Source organism: Podarcis bocagei, assembly GCF_964188305.1.
Source record: "Podarcis bocagei genome assembly, chromosome: 14".
Taxonomy (NCBI): Eukaryota; Metazoa; Chordata; class Lepidosauria; order Squamata; family Lacertidae; genus Podarcis; species Podarcis bocagei.
Genome location: NC_138139.1, coordinates 13,423,899 through 13,450,312, shown reverse-complemented (window position 1 = coordinate 13,450,312; position 26,414 = coordinate 13,423,899).

Sequence of the window (26,414 nt, the reverse complement as noted above, 5' to 3'; positions counted from 1 at the left end):
GAGTGCTCACTGGAAGGACAGATCCTGAAGCTGAGACTCCAATACTTTGGCCACCTCATGAGAAGAGAAGACTCCCTGGAAAAGACCCTGATGTTGGAAGGGGACGACAGAGGATGAGATGGCTGGATAGTGTTCTTAAAGCTACCAGCATGAGTTTGACTAAACTGCGGGAGGCAGTGGAAGACAGGAGTGCCTGGCGTGCTCTGGTCCATGGGGTCACGAAGAGTTGGACACGACTAAACAACAACAACAAACCTTGAACTGGTGTTTTCTGTGTGCACATCTTTTAATTTGGAAAATATCAGGATGTTGCTACTGAGATGTTGAGCTCACCATTTTTGCTTGACCTGTATTTTGATTGCATTGTGCACCAGTTAACCCCTCTGGGCCCAGTAGCTTTCCTCACTGTTCCACGGCATTGCCCTGCAAAAACCCAGTGCTTTGCTTCAAAGCATAGAGAACAACTGCTCTGTGTTCTGCCCATGTGTCTTCTTCAGAGTGACCGTAGGAGCCCATCTTCCATAGCTGGCTCGCCGCCTTTTTCCTCTGTTTGCCCCTAATCAGCACCGAGGGTATGAAGACTTCTCAGTGGTTAAAAAGCTCGATTTCCATGTGATTGTGAATCTCTAGGATGCTGGAGAAGGGACACTGCTGGGACGCTGCTGCAGGAATAATAACAGGTTTTCGACCCCAGATCGCTACACCTCTGTCCATAAGACGTGACAGTGATAGCAACTGGCTTAGATGATTTTTTTTAAAGGGGTTCAGACAAATTTGTATGTTTATAATCAGCTGTTGGCTATGATAGCTTAACAGAATGTTCAATTGTTAGAGGCTGTAGGTATCTGAAGAACAGTTCCTGACAGGTGAACAGGTGACAGCCTTATCTGTGTGGACTTCTTAGAAGCATCTGACTGGCCGCTCTGATAAGCTGTTTGCTGGAATAGATCAGCCTTTGGTCTGATCCGGCAGAGCTCTTATATTCCTATGCATTGGTCTGGGGAAAATATCACTTTTGGGCTTTTTCTATGAACTGGATCTGAACTGAAGAATGCTTTGTTTCTAAGGGCGAAAAATCTATCTGGAAATTCCACCCTTCAGTTTGGAAGAATTTCCAGCTAATCCCCGAAGGAGACTCTTAATAACTTAGTTATTAAATTTTGAGGAAGGGATGGAAATCCCCTGTTCCTGGTTTACCTATGTGTTTTGAAAGGTGGGCCCAGTCTACCTAGTTGTTGTTGTTATGTGATTTCAGCATTTAAACATTTACTTGGGTTTTTTCTTCTCCTTTAGTTAATTTAACTAACTAGCTTTTTCTAACTAGCTTTCTAATTGCAACACATGGATATAAAGCAATAGAACTATCAAGGAAATTACATTTTGGCTTATTTGTATTTTATTTCAGTCAAAAGCAACCCACCCACCATTTAATAGACTGCAGCAGACTCTAAAATGCCTCGCAATTTTGTTACAAATTTTATCCTCTTGGGGAAAAAAGCAAAACGTTTCAGTACCGTTTTCAGCTGAGCGCTATATTGCAAAATCTGGAGAAGTGCTAAACCCAAATATTAATTGCGTTCCGGTCTGCACATTACCCCGGGAGCTGTGGATGTGGTCAGTTCACATCAGAAGCAACAGGAATTGAATTTCTCAAGCATGCAAACCCCTGATAATACCGCTTGCTGACCAGAGGGGCCTAACCGTTGCTCTAGGAATAAGAGCATGCTCTAGATACGGCCTGAAAAGTCATTATCAATGAGATTACATGGAGAAGACAGAGGTTTTTCATGGAAGTGTGTCAGCCATGCAAAGCAAGAAAAAGGCTTCCCTCTTGCCTGCCTGTCGAAAGTAGCTTCTATGGAGAATGCCGAGAGACCACCCGGGTAGCAAAATGCCACAAAGGATTCCGCCTGTTTAGCAGCGCTGCTCCGAGGTCAATGAAATCTGTTCTCTATTCTCCCACATGGAAACTTGTAATTGACAGCTTGCTAGGTAGAGATATCAACTTCACCCTAGCAAATCTATTTCAGCATTTGGCCATGCTCTTTGCTGATATACCTCAGCGTTTTCTGTATCCTGGGGAAAACGAGTTTGTGCGTATGAAATGACAGCTGAGGCTCCCGGAGGCCTCGTTCTTCAAACCCGGGACTCAGCTATACAGCTGCAAGTAAAAGGTTTTGAATGTGTTATTAAAGTGCAATGTACAATTCTGACACTAGAAGGCGATGGTGAGCTATAGCAAATTCAATGCATTTTTCAAAACTTTTTTTTTTAAAGCAGTTTCACAACGTTTGTGCAGATTCTACCCCAGGATCCCTCCTCCCATACTCAGGTGACAACGCCCATTGCGAGTGTTGATTTTTGGCACCCAGAGTTGTATCCAATGCCTGTTACGTTTTCAGAAGAGATGTAAGTGGGGACAGTAGCCAGAATAAATGTATGAGCTAAACAACAATGAAGGTTTTTATTGTAAGTCTTTTTATATCACCCTTCAGCCATATTCCCAGTCCTTTGGTTTTCTACAAAAAGAAAACAATGCAAACACACACACACACACACACACACACACACACACAAGCTAAAAGGCAATCACATACCCTCCAACATTTCTCTGATGAAAATCTGGCTGTCCTGTTCCTTACCACTAATAATAATTTTATTCCTATGTTCCACGCATCTGACTGGCCAGCTAGTGAGCTGGGCTGTGAGCCCTGACCAGTTTCAGCCTCCTAGAGCGTCCCTCCTGCTGCTTCTTACACCCCAGAGCCTGCCTTCTTCATGGGGACAGGGTCCCCTCTGGCTCTGGTGATGGGTCCCACTGCTCTGGTTCCTGTGCATTGACCTCCATTTCCTTGCCATGCTCCGTCTCCCTGTGAGTACTTCCTTATGCATCCCCTGAACCCAGTGGCGTAGCGTGGGGGGGTGCCAGGGGTGCCGACCACACCGGGCGCAACATCTGGGGGGGGCGCGAGTCCAGAGGGAAGGGACAAGTTCCTTCCTCCGCCGGGCTCCCCGCCGCCACCGCCAGCCTTGCGCCCTAGCGCGCGCGCCCCCCGCCGTCGCTGTGGCTGCGCTCCGCTCACTGCTCGCAGGAGGAACAGCCGCTGCAGCAGCGCCGACGTCGCCACCGACGCCTGGCCGGGCACGGGCAGCCTCTGCACCCTGCCGCCGCCGCCATCCCCTCGGCCCAGGCACAGGCGGCGGCTGCTTCTGCCTCCATCCTCCTCCGGGCAAGCAGCGTTGTTTGCGCGGCAGCGCCAGCGGAAACTCGCAGGTTAGGGGTTGGAGGGGCGCAAATTACTTGCCTTGCCCCGGGTTAGGGGGCGCAAATTACTTGCGTTGCCCCGGGTGCTGACAACTCACGCTACGCCGCTGCCTGAACCTCTTGGGCTTGCTAATCAGAAAGTCGGTGGTTCGAATCCCCGCGACAGGGTGAGCTCCCGTTGCTCGGTCCCAGCTCCTGCCAACCTAGCAGTTCAAAAGCACGCCAGTGCAAGTAGATAAATAGGCACCGCTGCGACGGGAAGGTAAACAGCATTTCCATGCGCTCTGGTTTCCGTCACAGTGTTCTGTTGTGTCAGAAGCAGTTTAGTCCTGCTGGCCACATGACCCAGAAAGCTCTCTGCGGACAAACGCTGGCTCCCTCGACCTGAAAGCGAGATGAGCGCCGCAACCCCATAGTCGCCTTTGACTGGACTTAACTGTCCAGGGGTCCTTTACCTTTTACCTTTACAGTGGTACCTCGGTGTCATGTGTATGGGTTGCTCGTGCGTAAGTTGCCGCCTCTCCAGGCTTTGTTGCCTTGCTAAACCTTTCAGTCTGGGCAGCCCTTCACTTCGTGGCTGCCTCAGTCGCTAGCAGAATCCGTCAGTGGGCGTTTCTTAAATCTTTTCCAACATAAAAGTTGTTTGACACCCAGTCTCCTCCTACTCTCTCTGCGCAGAAGTCTTCTGCGCAGGGTGGGTGTGGGTAGCGGAGGACCTGTGCTCTCCCCGCTGGTGTCCGGTGAAGAGTCCTGGAGCCCTCTTGCCGATTCCCCCATCAGCCCCTCTATATCCCTGGTGTTGCGCTGATTTGCTTCCCCATCTGCAGAGCTGCCTCTCTCCCTGCTGGGCCCTTCTCCAGCATCATTTGAGAGCCTTCCCTCCGACTCTAGCTCCGATGTCAGTTCCCTGACACTCGGGTTAAGTACTTAATTCGTTCCGGAGGTTCGTTCTTAACCATGAAACTGTTCTTAACCTGAAGCACCACTTTAGCTAATGGGGCCTCCCGCTGCCACTGTGCCACCGGAGCACAATTTCTTGTTCTCATCCTGAAGCAAAATTCTTAACCCGAGGTACTACTTCTGGGTTAGCAGAGTCTGAAACCTGAAGTGTATGTAACCTGAAGTGTATGTAACCTGAGGTACCACTGTACCTAGTTCTCCCTCCTCTTCCTCCACCCTGTTGTCCTGCCTGTTCATGACAGGCGGAAGCAGTAGAGTCGGTTCAGGCAAGGGATGGAACAGTAGATTCTCCACCTTCTCCCAACTCACTGTCTCCTAGAATCAGGAGGGGCATGAAAAGGGAAGAGCAGTGATGACTTACATGCAGGAGAAGCCTCAGGTTACGGGCCTGCAACCCGCCACAGGAGAGTACCATATTTTTTGCTCTATAAGATGCACCAGACCACCAGACGCACCTAGCTTTTGGAGGAGGAAAACAAGAAAAAAATATTCTGAATCTCAGAAGCCGGAACAGCAAGAGGGATTGCTGCACAATGAAAGCAGCAATCCCTCTTGCTGTTCTGGCTTCTGGGATAGCTGCGCAGCCTGCATTCACCCCATAAGACGCACACACATTTCCCCTTACTTTTTAGGAGGTAAAAAGTGAGTCTTATAGAGCAAAAAAATGCGGTATATAAGTTGGCGGAGGGGAGGGCCCTCCACCTGTTGTTGCCATTGCTCCATAGAGCTCAGACCTGTAGACAGCTGTCTGGAGGTTAGAAGCGTGTGTATCCTGGGCACTGTGGAAGCTGCTGCAAGTGTTTCTGTTGCCAGCGGCGAGTTAACTATCAGACATGTCACAGGCCATTCCTGATAAGGAAGGCACATTAGCCCACCTTGCAAGGTGGTCACTGTGGGACAAAGAGATGTGCGGCCCAGTTAGCGGCATGCTTCTTTGTGAGGTGCCGGACAGTGGCACACGGCTGCCCGATATTCTGAAAGCAGCAGTAATGAATAAAGTAGCTCATTAAATACATTTTTAAGATGGGTCTCCAGTACAGCACATGGTATAAGATGGGATTCTAGCGCATCACATCAAATGTCCGCACAGAGAGACCTGACGTGACATCTGCGCGCATAAGGCAACGCCACGCCATACATGTCACCCACTAAATGCTAATCCGATAAATGATTGGCTCTTTGCTATGACCTTTTGATTGGAGCAGGACTAAAATAAAAGGATCATTAGCTGCAGCAGGCATGTCTAGCCAGAAGCTCCCGGGGTGAGTTGCTTGTTTAAGGTCATTTCAACACCATACCTTTAAAGCACATGGCTTTCCCAAGAGAATCCTGGAAACCGTAGTTTCTTCCGAACTACAATTCCCAGCACCTTTAACAAACTACGCTGTCCCAGGATTCTTTGTGGGAAGCCATGTGCTTTAACTGTGCCTTGAAGGTGCTTCAAATGTATGAAGCTTTTTTTAAAAAAAAAATTATTGAAGATTTTATTGTGTTACCGAACAAACAAATTAGCGGAGAAAAGTATGTTTGGGGGTAAAGATAGGAGTTATTGGTGGGTGTGTTGTTCTTTCATATTTTGCCTGATGTTAGTGTAGGGCAGGGGTCTGCAACCTTTAAGACAAAAAGAGCCACTTGTTTTGTGTGTGTGTTCTTCACTCCCCTTCAAAACAGTGACCAGCGTACATGCCCCCTTTCAATGCAGTGACCAGCGTACATGCCCCTTACAATGTAGCGGGCGGGCGGGCAGGAAGGTGACGTCGGGACGGTGCGTGACTAACGCACGCACCGCCCCCATGCGACGTCACAGCCAGTACAGCGCCCGCCACAGTGGGGAGTGTCGGGGCGCACAATGCGCCTCCTCCCCTCGCTAGTATCCGCCCCGGAGCCGCGGCAAAGGTGTAAAAGAGCCACATGCGGCTCCGGAGCTGCGGGTTGCAGACCCCTGGTGTAGGGGGTTGTGTCAGAATGACTTGGATAGGTCCTTTGAAGTTTTAAGAGGATATTTTATCTACAGTCATACCTTGGTTTTCAAACAGCTTAGTTCTTGAACGTTTTGGCCCCTGAACGCCGCAAACCTGAAAGTGACTGTTCCAGTTTGCGAACTACTTTTGTTTTTTTTTTTAAAATATTTTTATTGGGTTTTCACATTTTATATAAACACAAACAACACACCAAAACAAACATAAAAAACAACGAACATGAATAGTTCCCGAAAATCTTATTTTCTAACCCTAGTCCTTGACTTCCCCCCACCCCCTCCCCTGCATCCCTATTCCCAAACTTATGTCAGCAAGTTGGCATTTCTTCCATCTTAATATTAGTCCTTTTATAAAAAACAAAAATAAATTTTCCCTAAGTTGGACCCCAATTCTCTTCCCTCGATTTCTCATTTTTTCTTACATAATTTTCTTATTACTAAACCCCCTGGTCTTGAGTGTTGTTTAAATTTGATACTTCCCTCCCTCCCCTCCCCGCTTTGCGTCCTTTCCCGAGACATGTCCAAAATAACAGTTTTTAGCCTGGATTCCGGATATCCGAGGCTCTCAATTCTCTTTTAGTCCCTCTCCGCCGGTTTTGTTGGTAGTCCTTTTTGTCTATCATCGAGTCTCGAAAGATTTCCTTAACAATCAATCCAATCAGTCCATAGTCTCTTCCCATATTTAAAGGCAACTGCTGAGGAATTTCCACAAGGCCTAAGTCTTGCTGATAGTCAAAATCAAAGTCTATGTGGAGGGCCCAATTGTACTTCTTTATTTCGAGCTCCTGAATTCCATAAAGTCCCAGGGCCTCCACTTTCATCTTCTGTATCTTTCGTAGGCTTAGAGTGGATTTAATCCAATAGTCTCCTTGCTTGTGTTCTCCAGATGTCGGCTTCTGGTTAGTACTTTCCCAGATAACTTGTTCTCTTTCTTGTTTTGTCTTCTCCTCTTCTTTGTTTATTGTTTCAAATTCAGCTGTGGGTTCTTTCTCACTCAGGCCCTCATTACTTTCAGCAGAACTACTTGTTTCCAAATCCAAGGTCGCCAATTGATTACTCATAGCTGTAGTCTGCTCCTGTAGGGTTCCCACCAGTGAGAACATCCTTTCGATTTCTCTCAGTATCTTTCCACCCACAGCCATTGTAATTCCACAGAATTCCCCCTAGAGGGAATCTGGTTACTGAGTAACCTTTTCTCCAACAATCCTCTGTCCTATTATTGTTTCTTTGTTTCCCAAAATTTTATTTCAATTGTAACTCCTTTTAATCCGGAGAGGTCTTAAACAGCAATTTTTTTCACTATTAATAGTCCATTTGACAGCTTTTGACAGCTGTCAAATTCTGCTCCTCTATACAGGCTCCAAAGCAGGTCGCTCCCGGGCCCGGGAGGGAGGGTTGTTTACCACAAAACAAAGACTCTTCCAACACTCCACTCTCCTGCTCAAATTTACCTTTCTAAATCTTGGAAGTTACTGTCTTTTTAAAACTCACCCTTTACAGGGTAGGCACTCCAGCTTAGTTCTTATTTCGTTGCTCTGGATCGTCTGCAAGGGGGGGTGTGGGGACTTCCTTTTAGCACACCCCCCGGTCGTCTCAAATTCAAAAGGTAAAAGTTTTAAAGTTCAGTTCCAAATTACTCACGGGTTCTTTTTTCAGTCCGAATTTCAAGGAAGGAAGTCAGCGCTCTCCAGTTATGGCTCGCGGCTTCGCTCAGCGGCGGTAGCGGTCGACTCTCAGTGCCACGCCGTCCCCTGTATCCCCTCCGTAGCCTTTAAAAAGGCTCATTGCGAATCAGGGGGGGCGCTTAAGGCACCCGCCGAGTCTTCAGTCCGCAGGCTTCCGCGCCTGCGGTTTTTAAGGGTCCCCGTGTTGCCGGCACGGCAAAGACCCATCCACCGCTGAGCCGATTCCCTCCGGAGCTCGGAGGGAATCCGCCATTTCCCGATCGCGCCAACCCGGAAGTCCCGAACTACTTTTGGAAGCCGAACATCCAGCGGGGCTTCCGCGGCCTCTGATTGGCTGCAGGAGCTTCCTGTAGCCAATCAGAAGCCACGCTTTGGTTTCTGACAGTTTTGGAAGTCGAACGGACTTTTGGAACAGATTCCGTTCAACTTCCAAGATACGACTGAAATTGCTTTGTGCTGCTTTGGAAATGCAGGGTTTTTTTTTGTTTTTTTTATTAAAAAAATGTGAACTTTTTGTTATTTATTTATTATCAGAGATTCCCTTGAAATATGGTAAAAGGTAAAGGTAAAGGTACCCCTGCCCTTACGGGCCAGTCATGTCCGACTCTAGGGTTGCAGCGCCCATCTCACTTAAGAGGCCGGGGGCCAGCGCTGTCCGCAGACACTTCCGGGTCACGTGGCCAGCGTGTCAAGCTGCATCTGGCGAGCCAGCGCAGCACACGGAACGCTGTTTACCTTCCCGCTGGTGCTTTCGAACTGCTAGGTTGGCAGGCGCTGGGACCAAACGACGGGAGCGCACCCCGCCGTGGGGATTCGAACCGCCGACCTGACGATTGGCAAGTCCTAGGCACTGAGGTTTTTCCCACAGTGCCACCTGCGTCCCTCCTATATGGAGCAGTATATAAATTTCTTTTTTTTTCTTTTTTAAAAAATCCACTCCCTAAAAGTTGGAGGTGCCAAGGACTGAGCAAACGCATGCCTCTCCCTTGCCTTCTTTCATTCCTGGGTCTCAGGTGGAGGCCTGAACATTCCCAGTCATGCCACCTGAGAGCTTTTAACTGGAGGTGCCTGGGCTGGGGCTTCCCGCTAGCAGAGCCTGCGCTGACCCCTCCCTGATTGAACCTTAACCTTAACTGAGGAGTAACCATAAAAGATAGCAGGGAGGCTAAGTGAGAGCAGATATGTCCTCCCTATCCGTGCTAATATCTTAATTGGCAGAGTGAGAAGGAACCCCGTGTGGTTTCTGACTCTCTTGCTCTCTCTCTCTTTTGCCCCAGTCGGCTGCAGCTGTGTTCCAAGCCCTCCCACTTCCGAGCAAGTTTAACTCCATCAGAGGGCTTGAGTGGAAAATAGCTCTGATGATTTGAGAGGCTTGCTGCAGGTTATCCAGGGCTGGGGCAGGCTGCAAAAAAGGCCAGAGGAGAATGCTTGTATACCCACACGCTGTGGAACGAGGCTGCGGACATGTTGTGTTCATTACTTCTGACAGGAGATTGGATAAAGCTGGAGAACGAGGGAGAGAGAGAGAGCCATTGCTGTGGAAATTGAAGCTTATTTCATCTTGCAATTTGGTCAAATAGCATCTCCTTTCCTCCTACTCCCTCCCAATCCCATTTAGGCAAAAAAGGAAAGACCCAAGGGACAATATTAATCTGCGATGCAACTTTGGAACGGTTACCAGCGGACGCAAAGATAGCCTTCGAAGCATCGAGAGGGGAGACAAATAAGAACACTGGGGAAAGTATACTTAACCTAAACAACGGCACCGAGGAGAAGGAAATATTCTGAAGCACGCACCAAACATTGTCAGTCATGCGGTTTTATGGCACGAGAATTCAGTCAGTGCTGCCGAGATGTTAACTTTGATCACCAGGGGTTCCATTATAGTTGTGCAGGAGCAATCCCCCTCCAGTTAACATTTTCAAAAATGCCTAGTTTTCTCACAGCACAAAATTGTAAGCTGAACAGGTTTCCACACACTTACCTACCTGCAGTGTGATTGTCTTTTGATGTAATACAGTCTGGGGTGCAGGGTGTGGAATTTCAATTTCATTTTTTTTTTTTTCTAGTTCTAGAATGGTGGGGTGCGTGGGAGGGAAGAAGGTGTGATTGAGAAAAGATTGGATGCTGTCAGTAGTAGGAATGTTAGGACATTATTTTCTGTTCCTCCTTGTATTTTATTTGGTTATTGTCTTCCACCCAAAAAGCAAAACAAAACATTATTCAACTCACTGTCTGAGAAATTGCATAGCTGAAGTTGTTAAGTTACTTAACTCACACAATTAATTAAATGGCATTGTCTTTACATTACAGCATCTCCCTTTTTACAGTGGACAGGTAAAGGACCGTTAGGTCCAGTCGCAGATGACTCTGGGGTTGTGGCGCTCATCTCACTTTACTGGCCAAGGGAGCCGGCGTACAGCTTCCAGGTCATGTGGCCAGCATGACTAAGCCGCTTCTGGCGAACCAGAGCAGTGCACAGTAACGCCGTTTACCTTCCCGTTTACCAGAGTGGTACCTATTTATCTACTTGCACTTTAACGTGCTTTCAAACTGCGCTGCCAGCAGGTAGTTCCTAAGCCCTACTGTAACATCAGCCCGTAGATTAGGTTTCAGCAAATAAAGCAACAGCATTTGCCTTTGCTTTCCTTCTCTTCTTGTGTTGTTGCCCCCGGGTCAAATTGTAGGTTGCAAGGCTTTCCCCGATCCTACGAAAGGATAAATAAGCAACATCCTTTACTGTGACATGCAGTCAACATCTACCCCAGGTTAATGCCACAAAATCGCAATGTACACACAATCCCTTTGATTTGGCTCAAATCAAAAGGATTGTTTTCTTGAAGGTTTTGCTTGAGACACACACCACCATCTCATCATCATCTCAGTCTCTACCTGGAACTCAACCTTGCTTCTGCCAGCTCAGAATAGCTTCTGACTGGTGATGATTTATCTCACCGGTCAGAGGTTACTGTACACAGAAATGCAATTTCTTCCTTATGCTTGCTTTGTTCTCCTTGGCCAACCCCAGCTGCCATTAGCAATCCCCAGCATGTCTGAGCAAACATTTCCTTTAGTCATGTTTTTGCATGCTGCCACTTTCGCTGAGTGTTGCTATCAAGGAAGAATTGGATGGCATGGTTGTCCGCAGAAGGTTTCCCTTGAATATCCAGAACCTTTAATGTACCTTAGTTGCAGTTTGGGAATTATTCAAGAGCAGAAACTGGCTTTTTAAAACATTCCAGAGCCCGCAGTCTCATCAAACTACTACTCATATCTCTAGTTTATAAATTTACACTGAAAATTAACATTACAGATTTTCTGGAATTACAAAGTATTAATTATTATTCTGTGTATCAAAAGACAGTGTCAATCACTCATAGACTGGGCATCAAAATTGTCATCCCCCCCCCATAATATTTCTTAAATTTCATACAAATACAACACATACTATACAATCAATGAAACAAAAATAAAAGAAAATGAAAAAAATAAAACAGATATAGCAAATGATAACCACCAACACATAGACAATAAAAGTTAATTAATTAATTAAACTTCCAACTTCATAAGCATATTACTTGACTTCCTCTAATCTCTTCCATCTGAATTTCCTTGTAACTGAATATAGCAGTTTTCCAATATCATTATTCAAAAAACAATATTCCAATTATAATCAAATTTCTTAACTTTTCTTAACGTTCTCTGTCACATTTATTTATTTAGTCCTAATTTAGTCCTAGGCCTATCTAGTACCTTCAAGTAACTACTAATCTTTAATATTACAATATTTATTCAAATAATCTTTAAATTTCTTCCAGTCTTCTTGATATCCCTCTTCTTTCTGGTCACGGATTCTTCCAGTGAGATCAGCCAGCTCCATAATATCCATCACCTTTGGGCATCAAAATTGTTAGGGCGCTTCAGCGACAAAGAGAAAACTGAAATTTGGTGTGCCTCATTTGGTTTTTCAACCACAGCAGATGTACGAATAAATGGGGAAAACTCTGATAAAAACTTCCTGTAAAACAGAAGCACAATTTGCCTTTTCCCTCAATATTATCCATGGTCCCCAGGGCATGTGTGGAAAGCCAGGCGTTCTCCACTGCACAAACATCACAGCATTCTGAGTCAATCCTCCTCACCCTGCGCATGTCCAAAGAACACAATACCCCTTCAAAACTTTTTTCTATTACGTTTTATTGTAATTTATATTTGGTGTTAGCCACCCTGAGCCCGGCCCTGGCCAGGGAGGGCAGGGTATAATTTTAATAATTTTAATAATTTTAATAATTTTAATGATTTTAATAATTTTAATAATTTTAATAATTTTAATAATTTTAATAATTTTAATAATTTTAATAATTTTAATAATTTTAATAATTTTAATAATTTTAATACTACTACTACTACTACTACTACTAATAATAATAATAAATAAATAAATAAATAAATAAATAAATAAATAAATAAATAATTTGCTTTGAGAAGTAGCCTGGTCTATTAGGAGTTGATCTTCGACTTGGTGTAGAGGCTAGAGTACAGGAAGACCATGCTCATTTGTGTACTTCTCTCCCACTGTGCCAAGGTGGGCTGTTTAAGTGCTGCCGACTTTGATTTTTGCTTATTGCTGATTTAAAATAGATCGGTCATAGTTTCTGGTCCTTCTGATCTGATGGCGTATGTGGTTCCTAACACAGCCTTCTGCATTTAGCAGAGAAGTGACCCTGGGCCTGAAACTTCCTTGGTGCTGCCCCCATCACCTAGGTGCTGCCTGTGTGACCTCCTAGGAACCTCACCCAGAGGTCTAGGTTCCAACAGCCTCCACTAGATCTGTCTGCTATGTGGACAGTTTAAAGTGGTATATTAGTGCTTTAAATGGAAGGTGTCAAAATAGCCTCTTTCCTTCTCTGTCACTTTTGCAGTTCAAAATTTCCCTGCTTTTTCCATCTGTGAGTTGAGGGAATATATCTGCATTTGAGGGAATATATCTGCACACACACACACACACACACACACACACACAGAGAGAGAGAGAGAGAGAGAGAGAGAGAGAGAGAGAGAGAGAGAGAGAAGTTAATTATGGGCAGAACTGCCCATGTCTCAATTCCTAAACATAATTTGAGAATTTCTACATTTTCTCTCAGTATGATAGAAGAGCTGTTTGCAAGGCAGGGCCAACCCACGGAAAGGAAAATGGAGCAGAACTGGGGAAATCCATTCACCAACATTACCCATTTTGTTCTCTCTTTAAATAAAAAATAAAAATAAAACTGATCTGTTATTTTGGAACTCGTGGAGGTGTAGTTAATTGGCTGACTGCAATTGGCAAACGTCTTAAATGAGCTGAGTGGGCAGGCAGCAATTATGCTGCAATACATTCTTCTGTCCTGGTGCCATTATAAAAGCAAATTGCACTTGCCAATATGAAAAACGGGCCAGTTTGCTTTGACTATATAGGGCTGTGATGGGATATCTGATGGTGCTTGTCTCTCCTAATTCAGTTAATCTCCCCCTCAACTCTTGTCTTCTTTTGCACAATAATTTCTTTACCATAATTTTTCTCCCTTCCTGTTGTTGTTTTTTTTTAAAAATATAATTGTACTAAGTACAGAAATATTTGCCCGCTTCTCTTTTTGATGGCTTTTCCTGTGCTAAACTGGCATACCATGGTTTGTGCTTGCCTTGCAAATCAGGATCACAAATCAACCCTCAGTGGGATCAAGAAACTAATGCAGAAGAAAATCTCATTGGTTGCTGTTTTTCTGGCAGGAAGAGATTCACTATGGTGAATGGCAGGACAAAATGGGCATTGGTCTTAGGACAAAGTAGTGAGGGTTGTAAGTGAGGAAGGAGGAAGGGCTGCTTTGCCTCCTTCAACATTTCATTCATCTCCTCCATCTCAGAAACCATCATGCCGAATGGTAATGATATCTTCAGAGGTGTCCAAGTAAAATTTGGAATGGCTTCCACCACCACCTTACAAAATGACACTGAACAGTCTTCAAACTTTCACCAAAACCCTCTCCTCAATCACAGGGACCATCATGCCAAATTGGGTCCATAATTTCCCGGATATAGCTAGCAATCAGCCATCGGAAACAGTGTCCTGGTGGAAGTCGCTTTAATGTCTGGGAAAATCTGGACGTACGACAACCCATGTTGACAGTGTCGTTTTTGGTGATTCCCCTTAAAAATAGCTTTAAAACTTGTTGGGGTTTTTTGAGATTATTTTTTTTTGGGGGGGGAGCTCAACAACTTTTCACTTTTTGAAATATGGCATCCCTAGGTGATGATACCTTCTGTCCAAATTAGTGCCATTTGGAATACAGTTTGGCACCTTGGAAACTTTCTAAGATGTATAAAGGTATCCTAGGTGATTGCTGGAGCTGTGGAGAAAAATCAGGCACTTTTTACCATATGTGGTGGCAATGCAAGAAAATTGAGGTGTTTTGGGAGGGCATCCATTTAGAATTGCAAAAACTGTTAAAAATCTTTTTCAATAAAAAACCAGAAGCTTATCTTGTGGGAATTATGGACTTGAACTTTCCTTAAAAAATAAAGGATGTATTTTTATACACTACAGTGGCAGCAAGAGTCCTAATTGCTGCAAATTAGAAATCTGATAAACTTCCATCTAAGCAGGAATGGGTTCAAATATTGATTGAATAGGCGGAACTAGACAGTTTGTCTGAAAAAATAAAGAAAAAACCAAAGCAGGTATTAGGTATTTGTGTCCAAATGGGAAGTCTTCAAAACATATTGAAAAATAATTACAGCAGCTTAAACTCTGTCACAGCATTTTGTTAACTTCAGTAGTAGCTTTAAATTATGTTACCTAAGGTAAATTATGTTGTTGTTAGTTGTTTAGTTGTGTCTGACTCTTCGTCCGCCAGGCCCTCCTGTCTTCCACTGCCTCCTGCAGTTTGGTCAAACTCATGTTGGTAGCTTCGGGAACACTGTCCAACCATCTCGTCCTCTGCTGTCCCCTTCTCCTTGTGCCCTCCATCTTTCCCATCATCAGGGTCTTTTCCAGGGAGTCTTCTCTTCTCATGAGGTGCCAAAGTATTGGAGTCTCAGCTTCAGGATCTGTCTTTCCAGTGAGCACTCAGGGCTGATTTCCTTAAGAATCGATAGGTTTGATCTTCTTGCAGTCCATGGGACTCTCAAGAGTCTCCTCCAGCACCATCATTCAAAAGCATCAATTCTTTGGCGATCAGCCTTCTTTATGGTCCAGCTCTCACTTCCATACATCACTAATATATATGGACAGTGTTCTCGAAGCTACCAGCATGAGTTTGACCAAACTGCGGGAGGCAGTGGAAGACAGGAGTGCCTGGCGTGCTCTGGTCCATGGGGTCACGAAGAGTCGGACACGACTAAACGACTAAACAACAACAGCAACATATATATATGGAATGCAGTTTGGAATGCTGTCCACCATTGTGATTCAAAATAATGTCCACCTGTTTCTAAACATAGGCCAAAATCTGCTGCTCCGTCCCAGGATCCGCCATGGCAAACTGGGTGATGATACAGTATATTTGAAGGTGTCCAAACCAGTGCAGTTAATGATACGTTACCAATGTTGGTCCGAAATGCCACCTGGTAGCTTTCAAATGCAGATAAATAAAACTGGCTCTTCCATCTCAAGAGCTGTTGTGTCAAATTGGGTGATGATATCTCAAGAGGCATCCAGACGGATGGGCGGACAGGCAGAAAAACCGTTTCCCAAAATATATAGTGGGGAAAATACGTCTTCCATTGGTGAAGTGCTGTTTTAAGTCACTGACAATCTTTTGCAGCTTATGGTCCGGCACTAAGCTCTTTCATTTCTCTCAGATTTGCTCCAAAGAAGCCCAGTGAAGGCCAGCTATAAATCTCTTGAGTTTTGTATAATACAGGGAGCATATCCAATGATGGCACATACCCAGCTTAGTAGGACAGTTCTTAGAGTAAGGTGGAAATCCCAATTTCTCCTAAACCCCAGCTTCCCTTGCAAGCTGTAATAGCTGGATTGCTTGTCATAAATCATTGTGACTGCACAGAAAATCCAGGTGCCTGGACGGATTTGCACTAGAATTCAGAGTAGCACTTGGAAGTGTTATTTAAAGCTTTGCAACAGCTGTAACTTGTTAGCTATCAGAAAACCTTCTAGTGAGAAAGGCAAAACACAATGTGGGCTGCGTGTGCTTGTAATAACAATCGCTGCAATTCCAAAGAGTCGTTCGAGCGTCTTCTCCAGGTAGAATTTAAGCTGACACTTTCCAAATCTGCGACTTGCTCAAAAATGGATTAGAATTCCACAGAAGAAAGCAAGAGCTTGCAAAACAGAAAAGGGGGGGGGCTATGTGGAAAGGCTTATTGTACATTTTCAGGTCTAAGGCCTTGCTGGTCAGCCTGATCAGCTTGTTGTTGTTTTCGTTGTTTAGTCGGGTCCGACTCTTCGTGACCCCATGGACCAGAGCACGCCAGTCACTCCTGTCTTCCACTGCCTCCCGCAGTTTGGTCAAACTCATGTTGGTAGCTTCGAGAACACCGTCCAACCATCTCGTCCTCTGCCGTCCCCTTCTCCTTGTGCCCTCCATCTTTCCCAACATCAGGGTCTTTTCCAGGGAGTCTTCTCTTCTCATAAGGTGGCCAAAGTATTGGAGCCTCAGCTTCACGATCTGTCCTTCCAGTGAGCACTCAGGGCTCCTTAAGAATGGGTAGGTTTGATCTTCTTGCAGTCCATGGGACTCTCAAGAGTCTCCTCCAACACCATAATTTAAAAGCATCAATTCTTTGGCGATCAGCCTTCTTTATGGTCCAGCTCTAACTTCCATACATCACTACTGGGAAAACCATAGCTTTTACTATACGGACCTTTGTTGGCAAGGTGATCAGCTTAGGAATAATAGAATCATAGAGTTGTAGTTTTGGAAGAGACCTTGAGAGTTATTTAGTCCAACCCCCTGCAATGCAGGAATCTCAACTAAAGCGTCCATGACAGATGGTCGTCAAACCTGTTCTTAAAAACCTTCAAGGAAGGAGCGTCCACATGGCAGATGAAGATGTTTGACTTCTTGGAGCTGGCCGACCTTACTGGAAGAATCCACAATCAGAAAGAGGAGAAACATCAAGAAGACTGGAAGAAATTCAAGGAATATTTAGCTAAATATTATAATATAATACAGTAAGTGGAAATACTTGCAAGTATTAAATTGGTTTAGGATTAAATTATGTTGAATGGTATAATACTATGTATTGAGATTATGATGAAAAGAAAGGAAGTTAATAATTTGAACTGGTTAATTTTATTAGAAAGTGGATATTGGAAAATTGCTAAAATGTGATTCGATGAAAATCAGTTAAGAAGGATTCGAGGAAGTCATTTAATAATGGAAATTAATTTGGATCTTTAATGGAAAGAAATTTTATATGTTTGTTTTTCTGTTTATATGTTTTGTTACTTTGTGTTGTATTATATTTGTTATAAACTTGGAAAATTAATTTTAAAAAATGGAAGAAAAGAAAGGAGAGTCCATAACCTCCCAAGGGAAACCGTTCCACTGTCAAACAGCTCTTGCTGCCAGAAAGTTCTTTCTGCTTTTAGTCGGAATCTCCTTTCTTGTAACTTGAAGCCATGGGTTCGAGTCCTGCCTTCCAGCAGAAGAAAACATATTTGCTCCATCCTCTATGTAACAGTCCTTTAGACATTTGAAGATGACCATCACTTCTTAGTCTTCTTTTTTCCAGGCTAAACAGACCCAGCTTCTTTAACCATTCCTCCTAAGGTTTGGTTTCCAGACCCTTGGTCATCTTGGAGAGCCAGTGTGGTGTAGTGGTTAAGAGCAGTAGACTCGTAATCTGGTGAACCTGGTTCGTGTCTCTGCTCCTCCACATGCAGCTGCTGGGTGACCTTGGGCTAGTCACACTTCTTTGAAGTCTCTCAGCCCCACTCACCTCACAGAGTGTTTGTTGTGGGGGAGGAAGGGAAAGGAGAATGTTAGCCGCTTTGAGACTCCTTTGGGTAGTGATAAAGTGGGATATCATATCCAAACTCTTCTTCTCCTCTTCACACATTCCAGCTTGTCAATATCCTTCTTAAACGGTGGTACACAGAACTGGACACAGTATTCCAGGTGTGGTCTGACCAAGGCAGGATAGAGAACTATTACTTCCCTTGATCAGGGTACTATATTGTCAGAGAATGGGTGAATATTTTGACAAGCCGTGCCATAACCATTTAAAATGATATTTTTTTGGTAACACAGCTTAATATGTGCACAAAATACTCCCAAGTGATTGCAGCTCAACAGCCCTAGTTAAAACTTTCTGATAACCATCTCTTTTATCTTTACCATGTAGTCATGCTCGGATCTTTCTATCAGCTCTTTCTTATCCCTTTCTCCTAATGCTCTTGGCTGGCAAAGCACACAATGACATCCTTTAGCTCAAAATCCACTTAACTTGTGTTCACCCCACCCATTAATACAGCTGCGTATAATCATGTTATTCTTTTGGTGCATTTCATACATCCTTTTTTTAAAGAAAAACAAAACCGTACAAATCAAATGATATTATTTCAAAAATGCTGCAGGTAAAAGTTAAAAAAGGAAAGAACTCTAAGCTTCTAAAATATGTTAATAAGGCACTTGATGGGTTTTTAAAGGGGAGATTTTCTCTCTTTAAGCACTTTCTCAATGAAGTAGGTTTTTCTTTTTTCCAGGACTACGGCTGAGGTCATCTGGTCAGTGGATTTTAGTATCACTTGGCTTTGGTATTCCACGATGCCCTAAGGCGCAAATTTAAACTGTCACATAGAGTACGCCTCCCACTAGCATTTCTTTCTTTTTTCATTTTTAAAAAACATACTAGTGCAAGATAATACAGGGATTGTGCAAAATAATAAAATAGCACCCTGTCCCTCCCTAGCTATGAAACACTGTCTCTTGGTTTCAGTCTGCAGGCCTGCTTCTTTCTTAATTGTGGCGGCTACTCTGGGCAAAAAACAAAACAAAACACAAAACCCTCCACTCAACTTGATTCACTATGGGGAGAACAATGTCCAGTACTGTAGTGAACGATAATGCCGTCAGTTTATCCCACTATAAGAAGGCAAAGACTGATGTAGAGTCTGGAATGACACATAAGAAACACAAGGCTGCCACCGAAAGAGCAATCCCACGTCATATCAGCCTGGATAGCTCAGTTGGTTAGAGCGTGGTGCTGATAATACTAAGGTTGCAGGTTCAATCCCCGTATGGGGCAGCTGCATATTCCTGCCTTGCAGGGGGTTGGATTAAATGACCCTTAGATCAAAGAATCCTAGAGCTGGAAGGGACCCTAAGTGTTAGTTTCTGTTTGCCACTGAGCAGCTGCTTAGAGTCACAGGACTCTGTTTACATTCCAGAGACCTTCCAGACTGTTGGAAGTCTCACAGGAGACGGGATATGACGTTAGTGGTTTCCTGTCTCCTTTGTTCCTTTATTTCAGTTGCTCTCTGCTTTCACAGAGAGAGGATGTATTTTTCTTTGCTGTCTGCGTAGCTTAGTAATAAAGCATAGCATGTAGCCATAAATCTCATCACTTCTGCTGCTTTGATTCTCTGCTGAATGGGGGAACGTGCCTTGGAGCTTCATCAAAGGCTCAGGTCGTTAATTATTCGTTGGGAGGCGATTTGGAAGGCTCGGCCAGAGGAAGATGATCCTTATCAGCTTGGCCGAACGGAGGTCCCGACATTAAGTGCCCCTCCCTCACTCCGTAACAATGTAGAGGAGGAGGCAGGTGCAACCTCTGGCCACGCAGAAGTCATTATTAGGTTCTTAACTCCCATGAGGCCCACCTAGCCTGGTTAAGGGTGATGGTAATTGTTGTCTAGTGATTTCTGCAGGGCCACAGGTTCCCTGCCCCTAAAGCCACTGGCATAGGAAGAGGGGTGCGGTGGGTGCAGTCTGCCCCGGGTGTCATCCCTGAGACGGGGTGACATCGCTGCCCTGCCCCCCTGGGACGCTCACCATGCCCCTGTGGGCAGCTAGCCCCGCCCCCAAGTCACAATGGGAGAAAACAACAGCTGAGAAGTGAAAGAGACAACACCATATCTTGACAGAAGGAATCTCTATGGACATAACAGTTTCCACACACAGGACAGAATCAAGATAATAGTTTGAGTTCCTCACTTGAAGCTTTATAAATTTATGTATTATAACATCACAAATGGAAAGCATTCATTATGTAGCTGTTGACTACGGGATTATTATTATAACTGAAATGTAACTAACATTAATTAAGATCATGGAACACAGTGATATAAGATCAGAAATGCACCCAAACCACCATGCGGGGAGCCACTTTAACTAAAATGTATTAATTGGAAGTTGATTAGCATTTTGATAATTGTATAATTTGGGAATTAATCGTTATTGTTATAATTTGGCTATTATTGGAGGGTATATTGGAAAACTAATTTAAAAAGTATAAAAACACACAAGTGAGTTACGTAGATAGCTGTGTGAAGAGCCGATAATTGCCGCCCATTTATTCATTTAATTTACTATAGCATCAGTCAGTGATATATTTCTAGAAAAAGAGGTGTCAGACAGAGGTCACCATGAACTTCTCCCTTGTTCTCTTAGAATGGCAATGATGCCCACCTGAGAGGTGCAAGTGAGCTTCAGCTGAAAAAAAGCCTTGGTATCAGTTGAACTGATTACAAGGACATAGCAAAGGCATATACCGGTATGTTGAGAGCTACATCCCACTGAGGTAGATCCCATAGAAACATATAGCTCAGGAGCCAAATTCTACAGGTCCTATAGAAACTGTTTTTCAGCTCTGCCCTAGCAGAGAAGCCTTGAGGAGCCATAACCAGAAAACTACATAAAATTCAATTTTTGAGAGGGTATAAAGCCACGCCCAAGAATATATAGTTACACACAATGCATACATAGGGCTTATCCATACTTCCTCTTGTCCTGTTGGTTTCCCCCAGGGAAAACCACTCTTTGGCACTCAATGGTACAAATGATAATTTGGGCTTTCTCTAGATTGACGTTTGCTCTGATTTAGCGCTAAAGAGCAGGTTTTCTCTGGGAAAGGGGGAAACAACTCGGACCTGTGCCTAGGAAGTGTGGGTCAAGATGAAAACTGCTCGGACCCGTGCTTTTTTAGGCATGGAGCCAGTGGAAGCGTTGACAAGCCCTTTGTTGTTGTTTAGTCATTTAGTCGTGTCCGACTCTTCATGACCCCATGGACCAGAGCACGCCAGGCACTCCTGTCTTCCACTTCCTCCCGCAGTTTGGTCAAACTCATGCTGGTAGCATCGAGAACACTATCCAGCCATCTCATCCTCTGTTGTCCCCTTCTCCTTGTGCCCTCCATCTTTTCCAACATCAGGGTCTTTTCCAGGGAGTCTTCTCTTCTCATGAGGTGGCCAAAGTATTAGAGCGTCAGCTTCGGGATCTGTCCTTCCACTGAGCACTCAGGGCTGATTTCCTTAAGAATGGAGAGGTTTGATCTTCTTGCAGTCCATGGGACTCTCAAGAGCCTCCTCCAGCACCATCATTCAAAAGCAGCAAGCCCTTAGTGATGGGGAAAGTCCACTTTTAGCTCAGGCTCAGTATTGGCTTCAGCGCAGCCTATTAATTAAAAAGTAAGGGAGACCTGAGTCCAATTTCAAAGTTTCAGATTTCAGTTTCAGAACTAGTTTCAGTTTTTAACACAAGAAATGAGACAAGGAGTCCTTTGCCTTCCCTAGTAGGTCTCAACTGTTCACACTCTCCACCCTATCCGCACTTAAATTATCACACCGGACAAAAATCCCACATTGTCCTTGAAATCAGCATCCATTGTCTGACTCCCGTAAATGGCCACCAACTTCGATGCTTTAAAAGGAGTTTAAAGGATATCACTATTGATGGCTATTAGTCATGATGGCAGTATGCCACCTCCAGTGCTGGAGGCAGCAAGATGCTAAATACCAGTTGCTGGGTAGCAGAAATGGGGAGAGTTTCTAGCTGTTTCCATATATGTTGTGGTGTCCCTATGCGGAAGAATACCTCTGGATTGAGGTGCACAGCTATCTCAAGGCAATCCACTGAGTGTGGTTATATTCCTTTTTAAAATAATTTTAAAAATTGGTTTCCCCCTATAATTTTATACATTTTAGGAAGATTGGAAGAAATTTAAAGACTATCTGCAGAAATACTGTAAAATTAATGAATCTTAAAATGATGTTGGACTGAAAAGAAGTGGTTTTGGTAATAAGGTTAATAAGAATAGGTAAATATAGATAGTTATACGGATGTAAATGTATAGTTATAATAGGTTAAGTATAGAGCAAAGTCAAATGAAAGAGGGTAAGGATTTGCTGAAAAGACTTGGAAAATGGGAATAAAAAAGGGGAGGTGTGAGGAGGTCAAGGAAATAAGCAAATGAAATCAAAGATGCTGAAAAATGGATTTATCCTTTTTTAAAATATCTTTCTTTTTCCTCTTTTTTCTTCTTTTTTCTATTTCCTTCCCCCCCTCTTTCTAGGTTGCCTTTTTGTCAACTTTTTTGTTAGCTTGTGTTTGTTAGTCTTTGTTTTTTTTAATGTGTAATTTTTTGTATAATCTCAATAAATATTTTTTTAAAAAATATATATATAATTTTATACATTTTAACATAACCATTTCAAACACTAAAGTACAAGGTTCTTTTGAACCTTCAGACCTCCTTTCCTGCCTCCATGAGTTCCATGTTTAAGATTAAATTTGCTGCATTTTTTGCGTGTTCAGACCCAGAAACCTCCCCCCCAAATAAATTCACACAAGACTCAAATTTTGGTTCTGGTTTTTGGCAGAATTTAGGCCACAACTTTATTGATTACAGAAAGTGACTGGTTGCATAGGCTCGGGTTCGACTAGCTCCCTGGCATGCAGGTAGCGCTGACCCAGGTTCCAGCATAGGTCAGCCAAGCGTGAACACCTGGATAAGCGGAAAGCCGGGAATGGGCTAACTCCGCCACCTAAATGTCCCCCTGGACTCAGGCACGGGCACAACCCCCTCTCAGGGGTTGACCAAACCATCGAGTCCCTGGATTCCTTTAACGGAATACCCTTCACATAGGGATGGCGAGAGCGTTCCCCCAACCCTATCACCTGAACCAGAGCCTATCCGCAACCTTACAAGTTGTGATGATTTGCTATGCGGCAGGTGAAACCCAAATGGCAACAGCCAATCAGCCAAGTGGGGGAAATTCCTGCCGTCAGTGGCGTAGCGTGGGTTGTCAGCATCCGGGGCAAGGCAAGTAATTTGCACCCCCTAACCCGTGGATTTGCACCCCCAACCCGTGGATTTGCGCCCCCTACCCCTAACCCCCAGATGTTGCGCCCAGTGCGGCCAGCCCCCCCTGCACACCTCACACTACGCCACTGCCTGCCGTGCCCCTGTCCCAACGACAGAGAACACACGACATATTGTGGGGCCTGCCTGGTGTTTTTACATGAGTAGAATGTGTGCTTTTATTTAAAATGCATCTCTGGGTTATTTGTGGGGCCTGCCTGGTGTTTTTACATGAGTAGAATGTGTCCTTTTATTTAAAATGCATCTCTGGGTTATTTGTGGGGCATAGGAATTTGTTCATATTTATTTTTCAAAATATAGCCCGGACCCCCACATGGTCTGAGGGACAGTGGACTGGCCCAGGGCTGAAAAAGGTTGCTGACCCCTGGCTTAGGGGGTGCAACCGGTCAGGGCACACAGAGCTCTTCCTTCCAACTGCTCGCCAGCATCTGCCACTTGAGGCAACCACTTTCTTCGGCCTAATGAAAGGGCCGGCCCTGCTCAAGCCACTGTGCCACGATGACTTTGCATTAGGGAAAAAGATTTTGACTTCGAAACAGAGCCTTGCAGTCCCAAATGGAAAGCAGGAGAATAATATCAGTACTGGTTAACCCACAAATGAGCCGTTATGCCCACAAAGAGCACTTGCAATGAAACTGATTCCAGAAGTCGCAAAGCGCTTTAGAATAGCCTTTCTGTAACAGCAACCTTCCCTCCCCTTCGCGCAGCAATGCGGCATCTCAAAGTGGTTGTGAAGCTGTTTGAAGAAAGTCAAAGTTCCTCTGGACTCATACAAACCTCTTTAGCAGTTCTTTGAGTGCACTGACTTACATGCCACACTTAGTCCTCAATAGCAAGGGAAGAAAAGATTCCAAACTCTCCACAAGAAACATATTAATAAAAGTTCTGTTCTAAGAATTGAAGCAGAAATTACTTTTCCTTCTGCCTTCTGCTTTCTTCTTCTTCTTCTTCTTAAAAGAAAATGTAGCTTCAAGGAACATGAAACGAAGAAAATGATTAATTAAATTCCTTTTTTTTCCTTTGGCGCAATTGGCTTCCCTGTGATTCTTTCTTTTAAGAAGTCACAACAGACACCCAAAATTTAGAATAGATCATTTTAATAAATAATTTTGGGAACAGTCAGTGTTTCTGGCTTTTGTTTGTCGGGAGGGGGGGGGAGAAGGGCTTTGTTTTGTTTTGTTTTTTAAAGAAAAGCTTCCCTGCTATCGCGCCTTTGATTTTATTTTTGTTTCCTCTCCCCAATACTAGATTCCTGACATATGTGGTGTTAATTATACTGTCGTGATTTCCTTTCATTTATGCTGCAAATTACTTCAGTAATTATGCTTTTATTCACAGAATATATTTTGGAGAGCTGACCTTGGGCTCAGCATGGAATGCAAAATAAGAGAGAGAAGCATTAAAAAGTTCAAGCTGACACTTGAAATATTCCCTGGGAGTTTGCACTGCTTTGCTCAGTTTTTGAATTTTAAATTGGGAGACATCAACACACACACACACACACACACACACACACACACACACACACACGATAGACTGGCTCCACCAAGAATATTACTTTGACAGAAGTCACTGAGTTCCACAATTAATTCTTGCCTGTAGATCAATGGATTTCAGAAACTGCAAGTTGGCCTGTCGAGATGAAACAAATATAATCGTTAGCGAAATCCTGATTATCTGGAACAATAGGCTGTGAAAGTAGGTCACTTTAGAGCTGCTTTGAAAGATTCCACCCCCCCTTCCTTCCGTAGTATTTCACACTCGATTAATTTCCGTGATGCACTTGACATCTTTGGTAATTGATCACATGCCAATTAGAACTTATCTTTGCACGGACGCATGCAGATCCCACAAAGAGATGCTTTCATGGTGTAAACGGCAAGAGGCAGCAAAATGTTAAGAGAGGGATCTCAAACAGATCTCTTGTGAAGCAACATCTTTTGAGGATGAGGAACGCCTGCTTTCTGCGTGTTCTGACAATGCGGCAATGTTTACAATCCTAGGCGTGTAGGTAAAGTTAAGTCTTCAAGATGAACAGCTCATTGCCTTCTGCCTGTCCCGGTGAATGTTTTATTTGGCTTCACGGTACATGTGATTTTGAGGAAGTGAGCAGCTATGCCTGCAGCCCTGCATGGCAAAATTGTACCCCAGTCACGCAAAATTCAGTTACTGTGTGTGAGAGAGATAATCAGGGGGTAGATAATCTGCTTTGCATGCAGTGGGTTCCTGGATCAACCCCTTTCATCTCCAGGTAGGGCTGGGAGACACTCCCTCTCTGAAGTCCCACAGGGCTGCTGTGGGTCAGTGCAGACAGTACTAGATGGACCAATAGTTCGACTTGTGTTAAGGCAGCTTCCTCTGTTCCTGCACAGGAATGGAGGGGAGAGAGGCACTGAATCTTCCCTCCTACAGGGGTTGGAAATGTCAGGCCAGGGAGCCAAATGTGGCCCTGAAACCCCCCTATTTGGCCCTCAGGACTCTCCCCACACCATATTCCTCACCCAGCTGCACCATCGCTCTCAAGGCTGCAGTACCCACTGGCTGTGTGCTTGGCATCCCAAGTGCTTTTCCCTGTCTGGAATGCACTACTCTGGTCCCCCCCCCACACTCTCTTCTAACTAAAGCTCAGTTAACCAACCCCCCATTAATCATCGGACAGCAGGAATTTTTCACTTTCAAAAAGCAAATCTCGCTCGGAAAATTAGTCATCAATAATTTAAGTTCTGATGCTTAGCTCCCAGTTGTTCTCCCGTGGAACACAATGAGATCTAAAAAATGTCTCCTTTGGGAATACAGCATGAAATATAAAAATCTGACTCAAGCGGACTTTGTTTCCATCAGTGGTCATTACTTTATGTACTCAGCCTGAATTGTGCTCTTCAGCTAAGCAGTAACATTTCTTTTCTTTAACAGGTGTGTGGGGGGGGGGGGAGATGAGGAAACTGTATCTGAGCACATTTTTGTTTGTTTGTTGAATGTGTGCTTAGACCTGGATTCTGTCTTTAGAAAAGGAAATGATGCCTGTGTGTGGGGTGTGTTTGTGTAGGGTGTGTGTGTGTGTGGTGGGTGATCTAGATTAGGACTATGGCACAGGGAGTTTGCTGTAATTCCTGGATCAACACAGCATTTTGTTGTTGTTGTTTAGTCATTTAGTCGTGTCCGACTCTTCGTGACCCCATGGACCAGAGCACACCAGGCACTC